This window comes from Chroicocephalus ridibundus, chromosome 2 (assembly GCF_963924245.1).
Source record: "Chroicocephalus ridibundus chromosome 2, bChrRid1.1, whole genome shotgun sequence".
Classification (NCBI taxonomy): Eukaryota; Metazoa; Chordata; class Aves; order Charadriiformes; family Laridae; genus Chroicocephalus; species Chroicocephalus ridibundus.
In genome coordinates, this window is record NC_086285.1 from 50044332 (window position 1) to 50068756 (window position 24425).

The window sequence follows — 24425 nt, forward strand, 5'->3', positions numbered from 1 at the left end:
ACAAGAAATGCAGCTGAAGAACGCAGCCAAGGGCAGACCCCATTAGGAACTGAGAGAGTATCTGGCCCTGCAGAAGGGTTAACGGCACAAGAGGATTTAGGATCATAAGGGTGTCTGCAGTAGCTCTCAACCTGGCAGGGTAAATTCTCCTGTGCAGAACTTGGTGCTGCCAAACATGGACTTTTGCTGATGACTGATCAAGATCCCGGCTCCTCTGCACATCACTCCAAGCTGCAGGGCACTTGTCCTTTTAAAGCACCGGTTTTCATACCCCTTAAACGTCACTTTAAAATGTGGTAAAGTTTTCCAAAAGACCTATATCTACGTCTATAAATGCTGCAAGCAGTGTTACTTCAGACATCGCAAATGCAAAACCAGACTTCCACTAGTGTGTCCCTGAAGCAGTTTTTCAGAAAGCCCGAACAAGCATATGACACGGTGCTTGGAGGACTCTGCAGGAGGAAGAGCCACACGTGCTGTTCTCACGGAATGGGAAGAGGAATTCAATTACCTGTGTTCTGACACAAGGACAACTTATTCTGAGTGCATTGATATTTTATTCCATTCATTTCAGAACAAAACCACACAGAATTCTTTCAGTTATGTTTTTAAACATAGCTCCTTGGTATTCTATACCCAGCCTTGGGCCCCCAAACTGGAAGAAAGCAAATATCGCTCTGATCGTCAAGAAGGGCAAGAAAGCAGATTCAGGGAACTACAGGCTTGTCAGTCTCACCTCACTCCCTGAGAAGGTGATGGAGAAAATCCTCCTGGAAAGCATTTCCAAACACATGAAAGACAAAAAGGTTATTTGGAGTAGTCAGCATGGAGTTACAAAGGGGAAGTCATGCTTGTCCAACCTCATTGCTTTCTACAATGAGATGACTGGCTTGGTGGACAAATGGAGATCAGTAGGTGTTGTTTATCTTAACTTCAGTGAAGTTTGATGCTGTCTCCCATAAGACCATCACAGTCAAGCTGACAAAGCATGGGTTAGTTAAGTGGGCAGTGAGGCAGATCAAAAACTGGCTGAACAGCTATGCCTGAAGGGACGTGATCAGTGGCACAAAGTCCAGTTAAAGGCAAGTCACTAGTGGTGTACCCCAGGGGTCAATACTGGGGCCATTACTGTCCAACATCTCATTGATGACCTGAGCAATGGGATGGAGTACACCCTCAGTAAATTCACAGATGATGAAAAACTGGGAGGAGCGGCTGATACACCAGATTGATGTGCTGCCACTCAGAGAGTCTTCAACAGGCTGGAGAACTGCGCAGAGAGGAACCTCATGAAGTTCAACAAAGTGAAATAAAAAGTCCTGCACCTGGGGAGAAATAACCCCAATCACCAGTACAGTCTGACAGTTGACTGGCTGGAAAGCAGCTTTGCTAAGAAGGACCTTGGGGATCCTGGTGGAAAAGAAGGTGACCGTGAGCATCCAACACACTCTTGCAGCCTAAAAAGGCAAAGCACAAACACTGTCCTGGGCTGCATTAGGCAGAGCATCGCCAGCAGGTCAAAGAAGGTGATCCTTCCTCTCTCCTGATGCAGCTGCATCTGGACTGCTGTGTCCAGTTCTGGGTTCCCCAGCACAAGAAAGATATGGAGCAAGTCAAGGGAAAGGCCACGAAGATGACTAAGGGACCGGAGCATCTATGGAAGATGAGGAGAGGCTGGGAGAGCTGTGACTATACTGGAGAGAAGACGACTTGGGGGTGGATCTTATCAACGTGTATAAGCATTTGATAGGAGGGAATGAAAAAGAGGGAACCAGACTACTCTCAGTAACGCCCAGTGACAGGACAAGAGGCAAAAGACACAAATGAAAACACAGAAAACTCTGCCTGACCCCAGGAAAACACTTTTTTTCCACTTTGAGGGTGGTGAAACAGGTTGTCCAGTGAGATTATGGAGTCTTCATCCTTGGAGGTATTAAAATCTTGACTGGATATGTTCCTGGAAAAACTGGTCTAGCTGACTCTGCTTGAGCAATGGAGCTGGACAAGATGACCCAACAGGTTGCCTCCAGTCTCAATGATTCTGTGATTTGCCAGTGCTTCATTAGACAAACAGCACGGTTTGCTTGCAATCACCAAACCACAATCAGTGCAGGTGTATGCAAATATCTCACCATGGTTTCTTGGTGTGCTTGCTCTCCTTCTGCCACCAGCAGATCACATCAAATGAAAGAATTTAATGCTAGTCTTAAGTGTGACAAGTAATTAGTTCCTTAATAAGCAGTGCTAATTCACCTTTACATCTTGTGTTCCTTTTGACAGCTGCTGTGCATATTCCACCACTTCTAACCTTTTGGCATGTGAACCGCACTCATTCACCTCATTCCCACTAAAAGTCAAAGCGCAGAAATGAAATTAAGGCGGCAAGTATGTAACTGCGACTTGCATTATGGAAAGCAGAGGGTACTACTTTAACAGATGCAATCATGTCTGGCACAAAAGCCAGTGAAATTTGTGAAACGAGAGTGAAACAATGCCATTTATAAAGATATTGCAATCTACTATCAATACAGGAAAGTTACAGACTCACATTCAGAAGCTGAAATGCGGAATATCATACTTTAAGCGAAGGAAGGAAAATACCTTAAGTACTTTGTTTATCAATGTTAAAAGCATTGCAACTTTCTTCAGCAATAAGCTGTCAGACTTCAACACATTATTAAATAAAGCTATTTAGTACTTGCTCCTCTCTTGGGAAAAAAAAGGGTAAGAAAACTGTTTTTGTAAAGTAGTAAAAATTTCACTACTCCTAGACTGACTTGATTGAGAAACTAGTAATTCTAGATGCCTGTAATACGGATTTCTCTTTATCTACTTCTAGGATATCCAAATACAAAACATATTTGAAAGTAGGTGGCAGAAGCAGTTTCTTAATTCCACATACCCAGATTTCCAATACTATCTGGGAACGGAGTCCTTTTCAATAACACAGGAAGACACAGAATAATGTCAGGAGCTCTATTATACAAAACAATTATGCATACAATTGAATATAATGTCTTAAATGAAATGAGATACAGATAAAGATTTTACAGAATTGTATGCATAGGCTGTTCTTTATTTTGAGAAAGAACTGCATCTTTCCATATATTTGGGTAATACTTATTAGTTCATGGGTGCTATTAGAAAATAATAATGGAATAAGTATCACTGGTTGCAACTTCTTTCATGAGAATCCTCTTCTAATTTAAATCAGTAAGAGGATTAAAAAGATTCACTTTATTGGAAAAAAAAAGTTTCTGCATGTGCATTTACCCACTCCATACTCAGTACTTCTGAATATAAGTTCTGCAGCTATGCTTGACTGTACTTTTTAAAATTAAAGACATTAAAATTCCTAAATGTATACAAAGGAGTTGATAAAGTGTTTTAGAGAAATTAGTTCTACTAACTTAAAAACAGTACTTATAAAATTACTTAGAACCCCTGTACTTTGGAAATACATCTCTGCAAGAGCAGTTTCTGGGGTCTGAGAGTCAGGATGGGGAGACTGGAGAAGGGATGTGGGACTCCCTATTACCGCAGCAACCCAAACAGTTATGAGATCTCATTTCTTGTTTGGACATTATCTGTTTAAGACCAACATCTTCAAGCAAACCCCCAAGATTCACACCTGAACTTTGACTGATAGCAGTAGAAAGAAGATCCCCCCGCCTGAAGAGTTTTGTTTTGCTTTGTTTTCCCAAAGAATCTAACTGTATTTAAAAATAATGCATTTGAAAAGCTAAAATACTGAATTCTTTATTATGATGACGGTGTTGGTATAGGAACTGGTCTTAAGATTCAACAATCAGACACTAAAGCCTGTGGCTATGGCAACCCTGGCTTCCCGTTGTACTCCTCACAGCACAGCAATATGTCAGAACACAACATTGTCGAACTAGAGTTTAAAAAAGCAAGAAGCTCAGGAAATTTATGTAATGTAATTCCACGGAGCAAAAAATTAAAACACCCTAGTAAGGTGACAAAGTTTAAAACAATGAGGATTTCCAAAACAGCTTAAGTTCATACCATAGATGAGTAGTACAGTAAGAAAACTGAAGCTGTGGTTTCCCTCCTGTATGCTCTCAAGTCCACCATGTGCTTAAGTTGAACACGGATTTTAGTTCAGTATAGTTCAAATCCTGAAAATTTCACGCTTTCAGGTCAATACCGTCGCATAACCAAAGCAAGCAAGTAAGAAAGATACCACAAAAAAAACCCAAACCCAACCCCAACCTAATTTTGGTCCTCTGACACTACAAAGCAGGCTAGTGTGGCTTGTTTATTAGACGAGTTAGCACAGGAATAGGCATACTTGCTTATACGAAAGCATACTTCTTCAGGATCTCCAGGCATGCAGCACTCTGTTGGAATAGTAGTTTCCAGCAAAACAAAAATGCAGTTCCTCTAGGCACCAAACCAATCTGACAGCAAGATAGGAGAAATCTGGACTAAGATTTCACAGCACTAATTCCAACAGGTTTTTAACCCCAGCTCAGTATAGTCTGGTGTACTTGTAGGTAAGCCGTTTTGTCCAGTATCATAGGAAATTATTAAAAAGATGATCACAGTGGTATGTTCTTCTACCAGAAGACGAGAACACATGCAAGGAGCTGTACATTTTCATACTTTCCTCTACAAAAAGTCCTGTGTAAGAACTACCCATAGCCATTTTGTTGTATGATTCCAATAAAATAAAGTGCAACACCCTTGAGAACAGCAGACTGTAAAAACCTTTCATAGGAAATCAGAGCCAGATAGGAAACTCGCTCATGCAAACAAAAGGCTCTTATATGGGATAACTCGTGCTAAGTAAGATAAAGAATCATCTCACCTGTAAACTCAGCACAGAAAGGAAACTTTCTAACTTATTGTTAGAATCAGAGCAATGAAAGGGAAAGACAGTAAGGGACAAAATCACAGTGGATAAATATCCATGGTTTACGGATCATTCAAATGAAGTTTTTCTTTCCCCCAGTAAACTGCATGTTTTAGCAATTAGTATTTAAAAAAAAAAAAAAAAAAAGGTTTAACTTCACTTAGGTTTCTTCTCCCAAGAGAAGTATCAGATGTAAAGGAATGGTGCAACAACTTAAAACAGATTTTGACACTGCTGCGGTTCCCATCTGTGTGTGTTCTGGTAGAACAACGCAGGGCGCTTAAGAAAATTACTTGTTCTTCTAGTTACGGCATTTAAAGAGGTCTTTGAGAAACTGAATTCAAAGTTTTTCTTCACACATCTCTCAAAATTCAGGCCTCCTTTGCAATTAAATTATTAAATCCAGTGGCTACAAAATAATCAAAAACATGTTTGCAAGTTGAAGAAGTACAGTTCAGACATCGTGTCTAATCATTATGTAAAATGCTCATATGTTGCACATATATCGCATCAAAATTACTCCCTTGGGCCTGGAAATAGTATAAATATGCATTTATGCAGGACATTTTTCATTAAGTAATGCTGACAAGAAGCTTCCATGTTAGCTCCCATGATTTATGAAGAGGATTTTGAAATGTTTATGCAACCATTTTTTTAAAAAAAATACATTTCATATATAGAGAGGTATATATACACACACGTATTTGTTATTTGAAATTATTACATAATGGTACTATAAACATGAAAAAAAAAATCCTGTTAATATATTTCCACATTAGGGGAGTATCGATCTTGTGCTCTTTGATTAAACTTCCTTAGAAAAAGACGATTAGAACTGATAACCAAGACAGTAAAATTTAAAGAGAAGTTGGCACTACTTTTAATTAAAACTTCAATACGGTCCCCTGTTTGCAATGTCACCTCTAAAGCCAGAAAAGGCAATCTCTCCCAGTACTAAATTTTCCCTTTCACGGTTAACACTTAATTGATCATCAGGAGCAGTAGAAGGATCCTGAGTTCAGCCTGGCTTGCAATGACAAGAGAAGCCACGCTCACATTGTCAAATAATCCATGCTGGAACAACTCCCAGCTCTGTGTTAATTAAGGTTATAACTTGATTTTCAGGCTCTAAAGGAAACTTCCACAGGGGGCTGAGAGGAAGGAAGCAAGCCACCCTACAGAACTGAAGGAAACCCGTGTGACAATTTGCTATTGCGTATCACGCAGTAGTTCTGCAGCGAGTCCACCAGTATTAAGGCCCTACCATGCCCGATAACAAAAAAACAAAGAGATGACCCTTGGACAGAAAAGCCTGCAGTTTGACAACATGGGCAACAATCTACGAGACAAAATTAAATTCGCTGATCTACCAAAGCCTTGATGGCTGCTCCTAACCAGAGCACGTGGATGGCTCCACTGCAGCAACGCACTCCAAGCTTCCCACTAGGCTGTGGCCAAACAAGCAGCACCAGGTCTTCCTGCCTCACAGACCAGTGCTGTAGACAGGAGATTATATTTTATTCCTGTATATAAACTCACCTCCAATAGGAAAGAAAACCTTCACACCAGCATTAAAAAAAAATAAAAATGTATTTTGACCCATTCTTTTCCAGATGAGAAACATGGGTGTTTCCATAGAGCACATATTACAACCCTGAATAAATCCCTGATCCCCACTATGCGGATGGAAACGAGGGGGAAAAGTGCTCATAACTGAAACAAGGCTCTTGCTTCCTGTTTTTTCCCAGCACCTGCTGGTATCTTAATGCTTTCTCAGCGAACGAAACTGCGCTGCCAAAACTAGCAGAATTACAACAGAAAGTAACATGGCTGCAAGGCAGTCCGACACCCTCAGGTGGTGGCCCCCTTGCTGAAACCAGCTACTTAAGCCTAGCGAAAGATAAACACACCCTGTAACGCAATTAGCTTCTAAGCAGAAAAGGGGTACAACGATCAGAAAACGATTTATTATCGTTTATTATCATCTATGATCACACGGTAAGAAATGAAACTACTAATCAGTGGTAGAATGTGTGTTCCAATTAAGTTAGCTAATTACATGATTGTCAGGAGGTGGACAGGTAAGGTCTGAAGTATACAGTAAACTGGCTTATAATTCACTCTTACTCTTAAGATTACCTGACATACCTTCATCTGTTGTTCATTACTTTGATAAATTTGAAGTCCTTTGAATTAACCATGCTGTGCCGGGGATTTGCCTTATATTAAACATTAAAAAAAACCAAAAAATCAATGCTGTTCTGCATTTTCTAAGGATGAGGCTAAAGAACAACGCGCTTTTCACATATTTAAAAACATTTATCTTGTGATCTTTACTTGGAGATGCTTCGCTCTTGAATGCGGTGGAGGACAACTTCTGAATGTGTCTCCACAAAACCCCACAAAACTCGGCAAAATGTGTGGTTTTGAGAACCATAGTGAAGTTTACAGAGACTACGCAGAGATGTGTGACTTTGCTGACACGCTCTATAAAAAAATTTGCTTGCAAAGGCAGGAGCAGAGCCCGGGTCGTCTCTTTTGACAGATCTCTGAGCATCCCGTTTTCCTCTCACGCTGCCTCCCGAAGGGTGACCACCTGCTACTCCTCTTGCCTCGAGTGCCAAAGACCTGCAAGGTTTGCCGAAACATGCTGACCTTGCTAAAGATGCACGCAGGTCTCAGTCTAGTCGCACACAGGGAAGACCGGGTTTGGTTTGGTTTTTTTTCTTTGCAGAAGGAATACAGAAGCTGTGGCTCCTGTGCAGGAACGCAGGCTGTGTCTCCAGGGCAATTTTTGGTTTATTGAACACATTACTCCCAGCTTCTGAAATAAATGAAGCAAGTGCTTCAGCCTCTAGATAGTCCATTTTTCACTCCTTGCAGTGGGGCCACAATAAGGCAGATGTGCTGTGGACACACCAGTAAGAAATCACAGACTGAAAAAAAATTGACAATGCACACGTCTGAGTTATCCCTTCATAGTCGTCTTAATCATTACGATGCATACATTTCACATCTCACCATTGCAGCTTAAATCTGCTTTATTTATCTTTGTGTGTCACCGAGATACTTGGAGCATTAGCTCGTCTTTAACCAATCCCAACGATTTTCTTTTTGTAGCCCTCAAGCTTCTACGGAATGTTAAAAATATTAAGAAACTGAAAAGCAAAAGAAAAGCAGATCACTAATGACGCAAAGAACAAATGTACTGTATTAGCTGATAAAACATAATGTCGGTCAAAATATCCAAGACCACTGTGATCGAACTGAACTGTATCTTTTCTCAACAATATCCAACTCCCATATTTCAAGGTAAAGCTAGCGAAAGGGAAAACGGAAAAGTGAAATGTTACCATGGAAATGTTTGACACCAAAGAGAAATGGAAGGTCTCTAGGAAAATGGTTCAAGTTTTAAATAGCAGGTATCCAGTGTAAGCACAAAAGCATAAAGAAAGCAGTCACTCTGGAGAGCACATGTTACATTTTTCTTTGCATACAGTTACTTGCCTGTTCATCTGCCTTTAGTTTTCTCAGTACCTGGACTACTATTTTCAAGCTGGAATTGCCAGTATTTTTACTTGGAAATGAACTGCCGGTATTGTCTTCAAAAATGTAGATGATCCCCCCCCCGTTATAATTTCAACACTTGGTTTTAATGTTTGAGCCCTTTTCAATCTAGCATTGCAGTCGAGAGTCTGCTGCAGTAAACTCATGTAACAAAAAAAAAATTGTAAATTTGTGCCAGCTATCCCAAACCCAGCAAATTAAAAGCTCAACTTACATTTCAAACGGATGCAATTACATGAAGGTACATAACTGCAAAGCAGAATTACTCAAACAACTAAAAGCAGTAACAATCATAGCCTGTAATTCTACAAGGTTCACAATCCCACGTTAGATTTTAAAGATTTTTTTAAAGAACACTTTTCATTCCCACTCATGCCATACTATGACACAGCAAAAGTTGTGGTTCATTTGGGAATGAAACATGAATACACCAATGATGAATACAGCAGGGATAGTTTAAAGTCACTGTCTTCTCCAGAAAGAGCTTAGATTTAGTCCCTTTAAGAGATCAGTGAGTAATACGTATTTTAAAAGAATCCCGTCCTGCTGAAGGTAAGAGTACTTGGAAGTCATTTAAAGACAGCAAAGGGATTTTAAAAGCCTGTGACAGTGGAACATTATGTTTTAATTCCCTGCTGAGAAAGAAACTTTCAACTACAGAAAATGGCAGAAAAATCATGACCTAAGAGTAAATTCTCCACATATACCGAAAGTTTTCAGTGATTTAGTGAAACGGGAAGTCTGAGCAGCCTACCCTGTTCTGTCATTATCCTTTATTATGGACAGAAATGAATTTGAAATTAGCTTAAATTTAAATTAATCAAGATACTTATAAAATTTTCAGAATATTTACTTCAACTCCCTAAATATATTTGTTAACCCTAGGAGTAATATGAAGTATCCCTCTTGTGACCCTCTGCTTCAAATACTAAATTCATTTTAACTTCAATTACAGAAGCACAAACAGTACTGGCATAATAACATCAAGTAACATCTCTCAGATGATGTTAGTGAGTATTTATTTACATAAACTAAACCAGGACCACAAGATCCCCGTAGACATATCCGTGCTGACTCTGAAAGGCAGATTTGGTTTCAGGGTGGTTCTTCCTCCCTCTGACAGCACCACTATGGATTTTTAAATATTCCAAATTAGCATTTCTTGTGTCCTTCTTGTAATGAGGCCAAACAGGTTGTAAATACACAGAAAAAGCCATTTAGACATGGTGCTTTTACACACAACTAAGTTCTTGGCATCAAATGAAACACAGAACCTGAACGGACTTCTTGCAGTGGCTTTGTCTAAACCAATTAAAAGGCCATAAGTATTTTGTAATCTTTCAATGTAAACTTATGGCAACAGGACCAAGTGGAGGAAAATAACTAAAAATTGTGATAATGTTGTAATAGGAGAAAGCCAGGCAACTCAACCTCATGGGAGGAGCTTATTATCTCTTGGAAAAAAAAATATTTTTCTATTGCAAGCCCACACAGACTAACTTAGCAATTTGTTTTAAAGGGGAGGAAAAAAAGAATCACAGGATGGTACAGCTCCCTGTCATAGGAAAAAAACAAAGCTCACTTAAATTTTGATGTCAGCTTGAATTAATTCATTTTAGACTCACGGCAATATCCCATGACACTGCAGGTTTTTTAATTATTAGGCATAAAAGCAGCAGCCTTAATAAATCCCAACAGTAAGGATAACGGCAGAATCACTGTACTTCCTGCAGACTCTCAGAGGCAGTAACTGCTACATTTATTCTGAGGGCAGCGTTCAGATCGGAGAAGAATCTGCAGAAGCATCTGGAGACAATTATTCAGCAAGAATTAAAAGCAGAAGAGAGCTGTGAGATCTGCGACTGAAAGGAGGAAGCCTTTCTGCCCTGGGAAGGGCACTCTGCCAGTGCAGAGGCTCTGAAGATTTGCTACATGGGTTTTGGTACCACAGAGCATTTCACTCCATCCAGGAAGACGATGCACTAGCGAAAGCCAGTCATTTTAAAAGAGGAACGGAGAGGCTTTTCTGCTCGTCTTATATGTCAAAAAAGGGAAAAAAGCCAAGCAACCAATATGTTGCTGTTCTGATGGGATTAGGAAAAGTCACATCACAGAGAAGCAATAAAGCTATTTAGCACCTGGTTCCCCACCCCAACTCTCTTTAGATTTGCCAGAATCTTTGCTACCACAGGGAAAAGACATTTTTAGCTAGAGGAAACCTTCACAAAAGCACAGTAGGGCAGTTATGCTTTCCGGCTCGGTTTAACAGAAACTTCCCACTACTGAAGAAATTCTAACTAACACAGAGTCCCAGTTAAGAGCGTTCTCTTAAGAAGCTAATTCTTTCCCACCAGATATTGCCTTTTTCTTTTTTTTTTCTTGCAAAACACAAATAACAGAATTTGGGCTGTCCCATCTATACTGCTTAAATAAATTTCCTCAGCAGGCAGAGTACCTCTGCAGAATGATCCAGATCTTAGACATGAAGGGCAACATTCAGTTTGCTACATGCTGATTTTATCTTCCATAGGTTATAACAATCGAAGTTGTAACACGCACAATAAAACACTTAGGATACATGTTAGCTGACTATTTCTACAATCCCTGCTAAAAGGAAATGACGTACAGATTCCCAGTTCTCACTTATATTAAGCTCTTGTTCCTGCCTCTGGTACCCCAGATGCATTTTCTTTGTAAACTTCAATCTTCTGGTCCCCAGGGAAAGGATGGGAGGTGCTGCTATTTGTAGTAGCACACCCATTGCTGATTCCATGAACAGGATTTGCTACGATTTAAGAAAGCCCACCACAATGGACCAGGTTACTTGTGAAAAATCTCATGAAAAGAGAACTTTCAGAGTTTATTATATCAGGTGTCTGAGTTCAACCAAATCAGCTTGCCTCAGACACAAATCTTGACCAATCCGTTAATTAGGATGTATGATAATCCCAATCTATGTGTTAACTAGGAGAAGCACCATTTATAGATTTTTGCCTCACTATTAAAAAAAATTATTAAACCTATGAAATCTAGTATCTAAAGACAGCTACTACGGAGGAGGTGTTTCCCTTCACTAAATGGAACGCTTTATTTTTGTTATGTTGTCTGGTTTTTTTTGATCAAGATTTCCCATCTGCTATGTTATTGACCAAGAGAATTTGCCAAAGAGCTCTCCTCGGATTCCACTCCCCTGGACAGGAAAGGCCGCTTCCCTCACAGGTGTCTCTCAAGTTCAGTTGCACTGCCTTGACCACAGGAAAAACACACCACTGCAGTACCAGCAGTAATGATCAACTTTTTCAAAAGTCTACCCTTTTTTTGATCCGATGGAGGAAACCCCAGCCTCTGTGTCCCCACCACCCTGCCATTTCCGCATGTTATAGCGCACAGGGAAGCATATTCTGAGTCATCTTGATGCCTTTCTGACTGTGGACCTACCTGTGGGGTTACCCCATCCTCCAGCAAACCAGATTAACTTAACGCTCTTCTGCCTTGGAAAGCCCTTCTTCAAACTCGTATTCTGGCCAAGAATAAGCAGGCTGCAGAGCACACATGGACACACAGTAAGGATAACAGAGAAAAGTAGACTGGTGATATCCTACTTCTGATAGATGAGATGAGACTCTGGACTGATCCTTACAGAGGATTCAGAAGGAGAAAAGCTTTAAAATGTCTCACCTAGTTAACTGTATGGCATATCTGCGGTTCCTTATTCAGACACATTAAGATTATCAGAGCCGGGAGCCTTTTGAACCCCTGATTTCCCACATGGAGCCTGTCACAGCCATGTTTTTTATTCAGATACTCCAGGTCTGTATGACCTCGAGTGAAAAAAAATAATTATACAAAGCCCACATGAATGCAATTTATCAAGGTAGGGATTATCTGTCTTTCATAATGGAGCAAAAAATGGAAAGGCAGGTTGACCTTCTCAACACCAGATGGTGAGCAAGTTATGAGTAGGACGCAGAATCCAGGTCTGCCTCCTACTTCCTCACCTGATGAATTCTGTCACCTACAGAGCAATAAAAAAAAATTTACTCCCTCCATGTACTATAAAAAAACCCATCTACAAGCCCTCATATATGCCTGTTATATAAGGCGTGGAGAGACATGAAGGAAACACTCTTTTCTTCTGTAGCAGAATCTGTGTATTAATTTTTTACCTTTAAGTATACACTAAAGCTGTGTTTTGATTTGAAGTTCTTCTACCCTTCATAAACCATCCAAAGACATCCGAAACACACAGAATCAGCATCAGCAATCATCCAGCAAAATGGAAGCGTGCAAGTAATTTTGGAAACCACGATGATGCCTTTATAACCTAAATGAAAAGTGTGGAAATAGCAGACAGCTCTCGAGATTCAGCACAATTCAGAAGCCACCGCCTGGCTTTGTCAATCGGATTGCGTACATTCACTTTCTATTTCAAAAAGTAATTCTGACAACTAACACTTTTCACCTTAAGTAATGCTGGGGCAGCAATTTTTTCATGTGCCTTTTGAAAACTGGAGGAGTATAATTTGAACTGTGAGGAGCAGAATCTTCGTGTGACAAAAGTTAACAAAGCCCATGTGAAGGCTAAACCGCGTACTGGAAGGCACCCAGTTATACGAAGCGAGAGGGTTCAGAAGTGGTGCTGATCTGTATTTGCATTCCGGTAGCACCTATCAGCTCTACTGTACCTGAGAGTCAAGCAGACTGTAGAGGTGATCCTTCCCTGAGGAGCTCTACACTTAAACATAAAATAATCGCCACAGTTGTCTATTCTATTTCACCAAAAAGGGATTGGGGCATGCAAAGTTTAACACAGCTGCCCTTAGACAGAGATGCTTAGACAGACAGGAAAGCTGGGAGCTAAGTCCTGACTTTCAGAATTTCGAGGCAGTAATTTCCTCACGTGACTCCCCAATATCAGCAACTGGAGCATCTGAGCAACCGCAGCTGGGGGATGGACACTGCCAAACTCAGCGCAAGCCTTCAAGAGTTGACATATAACGCTCATTTAACACAATGCTCAGCATCCCTTTGAAAGTCAGCAGATTTAAATAAAGCACTCAAAAGAGCCTGCAGGGCTGGAGTCCTGGCTATCTCAGATCAAAGAGGATTTCTGTCCTGAAACTCCTTCCTTAACTTTTTCACATCCAGATTAATCTGGATGCTATCACTGTAGCTAGTCCACACTGATTATCTGAGAAGTTTATTTGGCAGCCGTTAATCCTACTATCAAAAGTGAGCTGTCACTTAAAACAAGTGTCACAAAAGCGGTTTCACTACAGCGAGCTCACCAAAGTGCACGGTTTTGAATTTACCTCGGCATTTTTCTCTATTATTATTATTACTATTAATTTTATCTAATTTTTTTAAAAATCTATTCATGCGACAGGCATATTATAAAGTCCTAACCAGCCAGCTCTGGAGCTGGAGGTCTGGTTTTGCTGGGACTAATTATATTAAGCCCTGGAATACGGTAGTGTATGGCGCACATGAGGCGGGTATCTGTCAAAGAATTTGCAAATTATATACTGGAAGCATTGTTCAAGATCCTGAATGTTACCCTCCAGTGACACTAATCCTTTATGCAGATGTGTGCTGTTTAATTGCCAGTCAGGAATTATGGTGACACGTTACACGACTAGTTTTTCAAACAATAATCGTGCTATTCCCCCCACCCTCCTCCTTCTGCTTTTCCTGTCAATCTCCTTTCACTCTATTTTGTTGCTCTTTCTCTTGCCAGAACCACCTTCTTTGGTAGCAAGTGGAAAACTTTTGAAGTGGAAAATATGGTATTTAAATGTACTGCGCAGAATGGACTCAAAGAACCACGCTTTCGCAGGTCTCATAACCAACCCTCGCTACCCAAAGTCTGTGTAACACTGCTCCGAAAGCTGTTGTTTCCCAAGAATATTCGATCTCTAATTATAATTTCCCTGATGAGACAAATAACCATTATTGCCGCACTATGTTTAGGTGTTTTCCGTGTGAGTGGTCTAGTTTCTGTACTCGGAGAAACAGTTCCGGGGAGCAACATTCACAGAGACAAATCTAAAATATTAACCTCAAATTCCCTTACATCCAATGGCCCTTTGATCCTAGAAGCAAAACACAAGAAGGCATTTTGACATAGGTCATGGAGCCTAAGGCTTAAAGGCACCAGTTGCAACGTTTGGTTTTAAACATGTCACAGAATTACTTCCCCTCCAAAAAAGAACGGCTCCGGATTTCCAAAGCATGGGAGATAGAGACATTCAAAATGTATTTCACCGTGGGCAATCTTCACAGCACAACACTCTACAGTTTTCCCCCACTCCTCAGGAGAACTTCCAGAAGCATTTTTGATCAGAAATATGCACTGCCACCACAGACAGAGGTCTGGCTACCGCTGAGTTTGTGGGGTTAGGCAAACAAGACAAACTCCTTCCTTGCCTCTAACAGCTATTAATGCACTTATCTTGCCACAGACTGAAAGTGCTTTTGACAATTGCAACTACCTGAGATACAGAGAACCTAAGAAGTCCCCTCGGTTACGAAGCCCTGCAAACATGTCAGTGAGACAAAATTACAACTGTGGCTACTGATGCAGCTTCTACCATCCTTTAGACTATTGTCCTCTACAAGCATTCGTTCAAGTTTCCACACTCCAGGCACTATTCTACAAGCCACTACATTGACCAGACAGGAAAAAAAAATGAATACAAAGCAAATCTGTAATCAGCAAATTGAAGACAACGTGAACCCTGACATCTTCATTACCCTGTTAACCTCACATAAAACCTCAGACTGTGACAGACGATGGAAAAAGAATATTTCTTAAATGAACAAACTCTTTCATTCACCACTAATTATCTTCTGGGAGCATCATGAAAAGAGATGGAAGGCTCTCTCAAGCTGGGGCCCAGAGAAGTACTCCTCAGTCTTCACATCAATGGACAGGAACAGAGATGAAACCTAAAAGAACCAGTACGGACATCGGACTTCCACATATTGCCAAGAGACATCACTCACCAGAATACAACAAGCTTTACAGCATATTAAATTTCAAATCAAAACAATCAGGGCAGGCAGTATTACAGATCCAGCAGCAAAGGCCACCTCACGACCTTCCAAAGATTGCTTCCCCAAAGTGGAAGTGTTCAGCCGAGGAAGACCACCACTTGGTCACAGAACAACCCCTTAACAACAGCACCAACAAAACCACTTCAGTAAAGTGCTAGCAACTCCCTGTTGACATCCAACAATCGAGAATCAAAAGTCAAACCACACCATGGTCATTCCCAGAAACATACAGGAGTTTTAAATATTTGGAGGGTGGGGGGGTATGGGGAGAGCAAAAGACATATTTGGTATGATTCTGAGGAAAGGTTGCAACTTCAGCTCCCACGTTTCAGGCAACTGAATTGTGATCTCTCTCAGGCTCCTTTGCAGAATTTCCATGTTGGGCCTCATCATTTTCCAGTCAAAGCAAGTATGGGCTTGTAAAGAATTTCCATTTTTACTGCAGCACCTTTCTGATGAGAACCACGCACGCTATAAATTCAATACTAATCTGAAAAGGAACAGGAAGCTTTGTTTTGCTATGATCAAACAGCACTTTCAAACAGTTCACAACTTCTGCAATCAAGTGTTTTGTTTTAAGTCAGCTTTTATTTAGGCACCTCATCAAAATTTGATCTTCATTTCTGAAGCTGTTTCTGCAAAAAAAGATACGACAACCTGAAATGAATGGAGATGCAAACTCAAAAGACAGCTTTAGGTCACAGATGGTTTTCCCCTTACGTTAACATGATTTTGTTTGTGGATACAAAATAAAAAGAGTTGTCTATTAGCTCCCGAGCTAAAATGAACAAGATGCTTGCCTGGACAGCTGTAGCAAAAGGTGCAGGTGTGATGTAGGATATGAAAGTGCATGAAACGCACTTCCAGTACAGGTAACTCCGGCAGGCATCACCACTTACTGCACGATCCACGAGTGTAGGGTCATATTTTGAAAGTGGAGGGGGTGGAAGATGCAAGAAGTGTCATTAACTCGCCAGCCAGATTCCCGTGGTGCTTATCTGCAGTAACACTTCACAAAAACCTAGTATGCTACTACAAGAAAGTACAAGAAAGCCATACATTTAATTCTGCACACAAATTTTGGAAACCCTGTCTTTGGCAGAAAGACAGGGCAATTGCTTTTTTCACCTTCCTTCTCCCCCAGGTCACAGAAGCAGGATGAGTTACTGCCTGGTGAAATATGTAAATGTACGATCTCATGGATTCTTATTGAAGATACAAAGCAGTAAGTGCTTAACTATCTATTTAATGTGAGGGGGGGTCTGAAGAATAAGAGCATAGAGGGACTTATTTATTGATCTGGTTAAGCTTTTTTAAAATGACAAATTAAATTCTCACTTTAACTTCTTTGGTAACACAAGAACCTTTTAAGAGGGTACTATTCTTTATTGCAAAGTGCATTAGCTAGAGGAAAGACACATTTGTTATTGCCATTCACAGCTAGTGGCTGCCAGTCTGGAGGACTTCCAATTTTATCACCAAGAAAAAAAACCCCTCTGCTAACCACAGCATTTATAATGCTTCTAAGGATACCCACACATAATTGGGCAGCTGTTCACAGTTAACAGGATAAATCTTTTTGGAGGAAAAAAGCACTGAGGAGGCACAGAGGGTCTTTCATCCATAGGAAGTGGGATAAAAATAATACGATTTGGCAGAAACATCTGAATTACTTGTGGACTGCGGAAATACTCTTTATATATAGTTTATAATGACAGACACAGAGGGGCATACAATAGAGGTATAAAGAGTTTCCTCTCCTTGGGAGGAGTGTATGGGAGCTAAACCTATGTGGTGCTTAGGTGGGAAAAGACTCTTCACTGCACAGACCTCCTCTCTTGATGCCCAGTTCCTTAAATTCACAGCTGTCCCCACCAAACATTATGAACCCAGCACCTTCAAGGTCAAACTTCCCAACTGGAAAAAGCAAAGAGCGTGCACATGGACTGGCAGAGTACAGGCCAAACGCTGACTTCGCTCTTGGTGGTAGCAACGTCGGCGCCAGCTGGAAGAAGTGACTGATTTCTGTGCTTCGGCAAAGCTTGATGGTTGCACAAATACAGCAGGAGAAAACCTGAAGACTCAGCAAATGCCGAAACAAACATATATCAAGTCAATTAGCAATCTTTCACTATTGATAATTTTAAAATGTTTAATGGTACGTCCACGTGTCAGAATGACAGGCTGTTTTTTGACGTGATGTAACTTCTTTTTTTTTTTTTCCTTATTCTTGGAGGAAAACCTTGGCTTGCAATCCTTTACTACTTCACATGTTTGTGAATTTGAGCCCTCTAATCAGATATCGCCATCTCTTGTTCTCCCTGGTTTGACCACCAGGAACCCCACGTCTTCCCCGACTGCCACCACCCCAACACAGGGGCTGTCATGGCCCACAGCCCTCCAAGTCTGCTCCTGCAACAGTAGTCAGTGACGGGGCACAGAGCACATGAAGTCCCAGTTACAGAATTGGCGCAAGGGGAATTCTTCCCTAAACTCTGCTTGATACTTAAGATTTCATATTTCAGCTACTGTATGGGGTGATGTTCTCACTTGCCACTTAAGTGCCCACACTTGAAGGATCCTGTGTATTTCTTATTAGCCTTCAATTTGACACCTTCGCTGAAAGCCCCTCAGCTTTTGCAAAACTGAAAGGCTAAATAAGTCTGATCTATACTTTGTATGCTGCTTATTATGTGGAAAAACTGTTACATCCTTACATATTCCCCTCCTCCCAGTACAGCAGTCCCAATATTTTTGCACACTACTTACACAACATTTAATCCTGCTAGGGAAAATGTTTGGTAACTTTCTCTTATTACGACCTGCCAAAGGTAGGTGGGGCCAAACACAGGCAAACATTTCTTTACTAACATTGAAAATAAAGCTGTGGTACTGTATCCTCATTCATTCCCTACAAGAATCCAAGCACACGCTTTTCTATGCTGCTGCAGCACACCAAGAAAAGGTTTTGACCGTGCTGACTTCAGCAAAACTTCTATAATAACAGTACATTAATAATACTTAGCACTTTATAGCCATAGCATTTACCTTTTCAACCATTGACCTCCAAGAGCTCAGCACCATTAAATCCATTCTGCACACGGGGAAATCTGAGACACAGAAACTTCCCCAAGGTCACTTGACAATCAGGTGAACAGCTAGAACTGGAATCCAGAGCTCCGAAAACGCAGATTAGTCCTCCAGGCACTCAGCCACACGCTCACTTCCGAGGCTACTTAAAGCTAGAAAAGATTGCCTAATTAGCACTTGTATTTAGCCATTTTAATAGACCTCTCTTTCTTACTCTCCTCTTCGATTCCATTTTTAGATACTGTTCATAAAGCAGCATTGCAGTCTGCTGTGTGTTATGCAAGTACAGCTTTATTCTGTCTAGCAGAATTGAAATTCTTCACAGTGCATACTTCAGAAATAATTAAGACAGATCAGGATAGCAAAAAAACCCAGCAGAGATCAACCTGCCAAAGCAACCAGTTTGCACGGTTCTCTCTCTCCTCCCCCAGCTAGGGAACAACTAAATAAACCCAAGACTGTTCCTGGCTCTTCTGCAAAACCCAAGCTATTGCCCTTGCTCTCCATGGGTACTGTAAGCAAAACAATACGGTGTCTGTGATGCACTGTGATGCATAAGCATGGTAAGGAGACCGAGATCAAGAGATGGGATACAAAACAGAGAGATAGTGATGGAAGAAGGAGGAGGAGGAAAACTGCAATAAAGCAGCAGGCATTTTTGGAAAGAATTGCATCGATTTCTACAAGTATATACAGCTGAGGAAAATAATTTTCACTGCTATTTACTTGAAGTTAGTAAATCCCTTAAGAACAATATGAATGGAATCTTCAGAGTACTTTTAAAAAAGCAGAGTAAGACCCATATAGGTCCAGCAAAGACAACATGCAAGAAGAGCTAAAACTTATCTTTTCTGCTATGCCACACAGCAAGTGAACATTCCTAGCCAACTCTATCTCAGAAGGAAAAACACATTTCCTGGCATTTACATGACAAAGTCACAGCTTCCAAGTTCTGGCTAATGTCAGATGAGGACCTCAGGCAGCAGAAATACCCAGCTCTCACAAAGGTATGCACAAAGCGGCAAGCTTCGGTTGAGGCAGGAAACCTAGAAGATATTTCAGGGTCCTTTTGCCAGATGGTTTAGCCTGCTTGAAAGCAAAACAACATTGCTAAGCAGCAATATACATTCATCAGCCTTCCACAACTAAGTCCTGAAACAAACTCTTTTGTTACAGCCAAATGCATCAACAAATACAAGGTTCAGTTATTAACAAGGAGTGCTTCATTTTCTCAGCTACCATCCCAAGGTTCTGACAAATTTTGGTTCTTTTTTTCTTTCTTCCCCCCTATAAGACTATAAAGAGTTTTATACTAAAACTTACAGCAGCTAAGCAGAAGGGATGTATCCTTTGGCAAGCTAAAATCACATCTACCATCAACTTCACTATGTTTTCACAAAAATGCACTCCGTTCTGCTGACATTAATGTGCACTACAGTGAATGGTCCCACCTAACAAAACCATCTGAAATATAAATATTTTATTTAGGACTGTTCCTGGGGCTTGCAAAGCTCCAGTCTGTTTGAAGGGTATTCTGTTTGCCCACTGAGCCTAGATTTTTATTTTCTATTGCAATTTTCATGTTATCAGAAGCATTGCTCCATTTTTACATTAGCATCAATCCCAATACATCCTAGTGAGAGACAAATGTACCGGGCACTGTAGGTAGAGTAGGCCTTAATAAATTTTCTTCAAGTCTCACTGTAACATACATTTTAAAAAAATCTAATGCATATCTAATTAATCTAATTCTAATTAATTTTCAAATTCCAGTAAGACAATTACATTTGCTACTGATGCAAATTGTGCCGAGTCTTGTTAGAACCCTACCTTTCAACTGGGCACCACAATAAACTCAGAAGAAACTGTAAAGAACATTAAAAAATAACTCCAGATTGAGAGTCTATGATGATAAATGACATTCTCTTGCTTTCTATTTTTTAAAGCAACAGTCAAATTGGGAGTATGAAAACAAACAAACAAAAGAGCAGTTCTCTTAAACATTGAAATAAATCTGAGCTGCAAACCACCAGCGTGATAATTTTTGGGACCCATTTTGAGCCACTCGGAACGCTACTTTGACTGCACAAAGTCTAAGCGTATGCAGCACGGCTGTGTTTTTCATTAGTTAACATCATTAAGGAAAAGAGACGCAGCGCCTGGGTCGCTGTCTCTTAATAACTGCCATTGGCAAAGGACCATCAAGAGCAAAGCAGCTCTTACGAAGCAGGAATATGACTTCCTGCAGACCGGGTGATGCTCCCTTACTCACAGCCTGGCTCAAGGGAGCGAAGCAAGGCGCCACTAGAGGATGAACTTTCATCATCTGAGTGAGGGTTTTGAGAACAAGCTAGAGAACCACACAGCAAATGGATGTGAAGGCATGAAAGAATTAGGCGTCCACGCTCCCGCTCACAAGAGACAGAGACCTCTTGATATGCAGATGGCGATACCAGAAGAAGGGAACCAAGAATGCGGGGGGATTCATGAACGACAGTGATGAAAAGCTGAGGTGGACGGCCACATGTTTGTGTGCCTTATTTTGGATGGATCTGTATATACCTCTCCTGCAGTCTAGAAGTAAAGCATGATTGGTTTAGAAAGTCTGCAAAAACAGGCATTTTCAATAGCTTACACTAATTTTTTATTTTTTTTTTTTTTAGTGTAAGTGTTAAACCAGAAAGCAGAGTATCACTGCCTGGGTGTTCTGGGATATGGCTCCTTGGGGGTTGGAAAAGAAAATGGTCTCAGACAAATGGAAAGCATGCCATATTTCTAATAAACGCGAAAAGAGCCCCCCTGTCTAGCATCAGAAGTATTAATCAAGAGGGTAAAAAAAACTGTGCCTGGAATCTACTTAGTCAAGAGGACTTCAGAGATACAGACCTCAGCAAGCTGCCTAAACACATTGTCTTATGGATGTCTAACAAGGAGCCATTGTACAAAGCTTTGGAAGAACTAGAAATGCACTACACACAAATTGAAAATTTGAAATGAATAATATACAACTTTATCATAACATACTTAGAAATTGAGAAGATACCTATATGTGAGAAAAAAAGTCCTAGAACACTAATAACAACATCCAGAGATAAATCTAAAACCAAAATGCATTAGAAGAATGTGTATGAAGCCTGGAAAACTGGGAAAGGGAAGGAAGGTTCTCCAGCTCCTCACAAGATCCACACAAACAGTGCTGTAGAGACACTTCTGAGCACAGAGATTCTATAGTGACCTGAATCTTGTAACTTTTAAAAGATGCACTGTAACAGGAGATGTGCTTTAAAGGAGTTGAAACACCAAAATTTTCACTGGTTTATTGAAGAGTTTCCTGCTTTTGGAAGAAGCAGAAACTAACTTTGGGGCACAATTTTCTACAATGTTCTATGTTTCAAATGTTGACCTGCTTATTTGCTCTTTGATAAATGTTAATGTAAGTCTTTGACTTGGAAGATGAAAATTGACTTCCACAGAACAGGTATCTCCACTAGGGTCGTGCCTTGAGAGACTAACTCAACAGGTCAGATTTTCTTCAGTATCAAGATCACCTCGATGCAGGAATCTACCAGGAGACTATTCACTACCTGCAAAAGTTGATGCCACTCTTTTGGAGGAAGATAACGGGAAATAAGATACTCTAAAGAAAAGGTTACAGCTCCCAGAAGGGTTTTAAATCTGAACTAAAGCGATGTTTATACAATGAACTGCCTTACAAAATATTTTAACCATCCCCAAGTCATTAACTCTGATTCCCACATCATACAAGAACTTTTCAGAATTTTCACATGTGCAGACTAAGAAAACGTATCTTCCAAGTAATTCACCAAATTAGAGTCTCAAGCTCTAATGCATAAGTTGAACCATCTTTACAAAAACAATTTATGCTGAGAATGCTTTATAGCCTTCTGTACAGCAAGAAACTGCTTCTGACATCAGAGAACTGGTTGATATATTCTAAATACATACTAAAAATAAAACTCAGGATTATTCGAGCACTACTCTAGAGCAGAGCTGAAGAGCACAAGCAGATCATTACAGGAAGTCTGAACTATGTATGTTTGTATTTCTCCAGTTCATCTAAACACTTTCTGCACAGCAGAGAATTACAACATTAACTCTTGTAGAATTAAGCAAAACCATATAGGGAGGGGGAGGAAAAAAAAAAAAAAAAAAAGGAGAACAACCCGAAAATGCAGTCCCCTCAGATATTTCTAGCTCACTATCTATTGTGCAGCAATATTTAGCAGCAGCTAAACAGAGAACCACCTCCACTACTTGTGCTAAAGGAAAAAATAAGAGACATAAGAAGAGCGCTGGGGAGGGGCAGGAGAGCACAGTCCATGCTCCATCTGAGGGATAAATCGCTGAGAAAGTGACAGGAACTCACAAGACTGTGGTGTTTCCCCTTGTGTTTTTCCCTGGAAGAAACACTGACTGATAGTTAAAAACAAAAAAACACACTACCCCCCCAAAATCAAAAAAAGTCCCGACCAAACCAAAACAGCTCAGCAGGCCCTGAGGAATGCCAGCCCCTGCTTCCCCTAGAGAGATCTGTAAGTCACACGGTCCAATCAATAAACCAGATCATAAGATGATTAGCAGCAGTGTCAGTTAATTTATTCGCTGAAAAATAACTCAAGCTGCGTCTCAGGTCTCATAAATACAGAAAACATTTATAACTGAGTTAGAGGTGGGTAACTCTGAGGGCTCCACAGGATTGTGGGAAAAGCACTGACTTCAAGGGTCAGAAAAGGCATTTTTATAATAAATACAGCTACAGATTTTTCTTCTGAAATTAAATTCTTCTGAGACTTTTTTTTTTGTGGTGTCAGCAAAAACTATTTTAAGTGCAGTTCATCAGCATCCGCAAACCTGGCAGCCTGTTCTGCTGCCCAAATGGGTGAACTCAGGAGAAGTGGAAGGAAGAGGTGTAATATGCAACGGTCGAATGACTAAAGCAGAAACAACCACCGGCTCCACAGCTCTCTGTGTCGCTGCAAAAGATACTCCTGTTGTTCTTCTGCCTCCTCACTGGAGGAAAGAGTTTGTGTGGAGGTTTTCCAAGGTAAAAGGCAGGGAAGGAGCAGGTGCCCTGGAGAATACAATCTCCTTTGGCTTCAAAGGCTGGCATTTGGAAACACGACATCATCTATCTGGGATCCCTATGATTTTTAGGCCCCGTGACAAAGGGCACACGCTTCATTCACAGATACTATGTGGAAGCTTAAATTCCAAGTGGGTGTTGATGGGAAACAAGTGGGAGCAATGACTCTTTGAGGAGCACAGGAATCATCCTGTCTTCTCCACTAACGGGGAAGATGAAGAATAAAGAGCCATCTTTGTCACATTTGCTCAGCTGTTTTAGTCACCAACAGTCAAAATTAAACTATGAGGAATTGGGCTATTTCATTCATCCTTTTTGTGTAAAAACACCTTGATTGGTACTACACCACCAGAGCTAAGGCTGCTTTTGGAACCTGTCCTGCAACACAGACAAGGACTATCACAGTCACCCACCAGGGAATGGCCCCTTTGCTGCTGTTGTGTGTTTGCTTAGATTTGCTTTGTTTTTCTGGTGCTATCTTTAAACATGTTGGCTATGTTAGCCTCAAAAGGGTGAGATGGTAAATCCCTGATACCCTCTGCAAATAGAAGCCTGGCAGCATTTTCTTAACAGATGTTAAGAATCATAATAGGTTACACTGCTATTTTCTCTGGTTATTTGCCAAAGTAAGCCCAAAGCATCCCCACCAATAAGCTGGCATTTAGAAAAGCACTCCAAAACACAGTCACAGCTGGATGATCTATTCACCAATCTTCATCCTTACACTCC

At 40.6% G+C, this 24425-nt stretch overlaps 1 protein-coding gene across 2 annotated transcripts in view; it reads right to left on the reverse strand.

Annotated features, from left to right (window-relative positions):
- Positions 1-24425, reverse strand: part of MYRIP (myosin VIIA and Rab interacting protein) — a 234007-nt gene that overhangs the window by 96547 nt on the left and 113035 nt on the right. The gene's annotated exons all lie outside the window — the stretch shown is intronic.